This window comes from Pterocles gutturalis, unplaced genomic scaffold (assembly GCF_000699245.1).
Source record: "Pterocles gutturalis isolate BGI_N339 unplaced genomic scaffold, ASM69924v1 scaffold10771, whole genome shotgun sequence".
Taxonomy (NCBI): domain Eukaryota; kingdom Metazoa; phylum Chordata; class Aves; order Pterocliformes; family Pteroclidae; genus Pterocles; species Pterocles gutturalis.
The window spans coordinates 18148-20179 of record NW_010105526.1 but is presented as its reverse complement, the minus strand read 5'-3'; the positions used below and the strand labels follow the sequence as shown (position 1 = coordinate 20179).

At 45.0% G+C, this 2032-nt stretch overlaps 1 pseudogene; it reads right to left on the bottom strand.

The window, feature by feature from the left end:
- Positions 1–398: 398 nt before the first annotated feature.
- On the bottom strand, positions 399–1739 carry LOC104471918 (annotated as a pseudogene).
- Positions 1740–2032: the final 293 nt, after the last annotated feature.

Below are 2032 nucleotides of genomic sequence, written 5' to 3'. Positions count from 1 at the left end.
TAAAGTGGCCAATGTTGGAGAATGCATCACTTCCCTGGGGAGATTATTCTGATGGCTGATTGTTCTCATTGTGAAAAATTTTCCTCTTGTGTCCAATCAGAATCTCCCCAGGAGCAGCATTACCCCTCATCTTTTTTGTGTGACTCCTTGTAAAAAGGGAGTCTCCATCTTCTTTATAGCCACTCTTTAAATACTGGAACATGGTGATAAGGTCTCCCCTAAGCCTTCTTTTCTCAAGGCTGAACAAACCCAGTTCTCTCAGCCTTTCCTCATATGACAGGCTTCCCAGTCCTTTAATCATCTTTGTGGACCTTCTCTGGACCCTCTCCAGCCTGTCCACATATTTTTTTGCATAGTGGGGACCAAAACTGAACACAGTATTCCAGGTGTGGCCTGACCAGCACTGAGTGGGATAATGACTCTTTTCTCTGCTGGTGATTCCCTTTTTGATGCAACCCAGCATCCTGTTGGCTTTCTTTGCCACAGCAGTGCCACAGTGAGTTTACTCACATTGAGCTTGTTGTCCACCAGGACCCCCAGATCCCTTTCCACAGAGGTGCTTCCTAGCTGGGTAGATCACAGCCTGTGTTGCACTCCTGGATTATGTTTTCCCAGGTGCAAGACTTCACATTTGTCTTTGTTGAACTTCATAAGGTCCTTTTTAGCCCATTCTTCCAGACTATCTAGATATTCCTGCAGGGTGGCTCTGCCTTCCGAAGTGTTCACTTCCCCACTCAGTTTGGTGTCATTGGCAGACTTCATCAACTTGATCCCATCATGAAGATCACTTATGATGGTATTAAGTGGTGTTGGGCCCAATATCGATCCCTGGGGGACCCCACATGTGACAGGTTGCCAGTTTGGAAAGGAGCTGCTACCATCCTCTGGGTGGGTATTTACCACAATCCTGTTAGGCATTTCCCCACCCACTGCACAGACCACTTGTCTGGACCATAACGCATCAGTTTCTCTAGGAGGAGCCTATGGGAAACTATCAAAAGCCTTGAAGAAATACAGGGAGACAATGTCCACTGCTCACCCCATATCAACTGAACAGGTCACTTTGTTGTAGAAGGCGATCAGGTTTGTCAAGCATAATTTGCCCTTGGTGAATCCATGCTGGCGTTTCCTAATCATGTGCTTCATTTGACTTGTGATACCCTCCAGGAAGATTTGTTTCATAACTTTCCCAGGGACTGAAGTGAGACTGATGAGCCTATAATTTCCTGGATCTTCCTTTAAGCCCTTTTTGTAGGTGGGGATGACATTAGCCTTCTTCCACTCTTCTGGGACATCCCCTGGTCTCCATGACTTCTCAAAGATTATGGAGAGTGGCCTCACAATATCAGCCACCTCTCTTGACATTCTTGGATGGATATTGTCAGGGTCCATAGATTTGTAGAGGTCAAGCTCCTGTAATAGTTCACACACCAGCTCTCCCTTCACTGATGGTGGTTGTGTGTTTGCATCAACCTGGATTTTTGTTCCCAAAGCCTGGAGCCCAACAATGCTGGTAAAGACAGAGGTGAAGAAAGTGTTGAGTACCTCTATGTTTTCAGCATTGTTGGTGACTAATTCATCTCTTCTCTTTAGCAGCAGGACAATTTTTTCTTCTGTTTCTGCTTGTTGTTTACATACCTGAAGAACCCTTTCCTGTAGTTTTTGACATCTCTGGCCAATTTCAACTCAAGCTCAGCTTTCACTTTTCTAACTGCATCTCTGCACACCCTGGCAATACCCTTGTAGTTCTCAACAGGTATTCATATACTTTTCCATCTCTGATTGATACCTTGATTTAGGCATTTTGCTTTTGCAATAGAATGTACTGTGCTGTAAACTCCATTTGCTACATGAGGCCTATCGGATTGTCTCTCTTGAGTAATCATCCAGGAGGAATTCGGGCTTAGTTACAAAGAGACATTTCCTGATAAGAACAAAGATGTTCTGTGTTTTGACACAGATAGAAACCTTGGACAAGGGCCAGCACAGCTCTAAGGAGCACTGGACCTGCGCAATGCATCAGGGTCAAAAA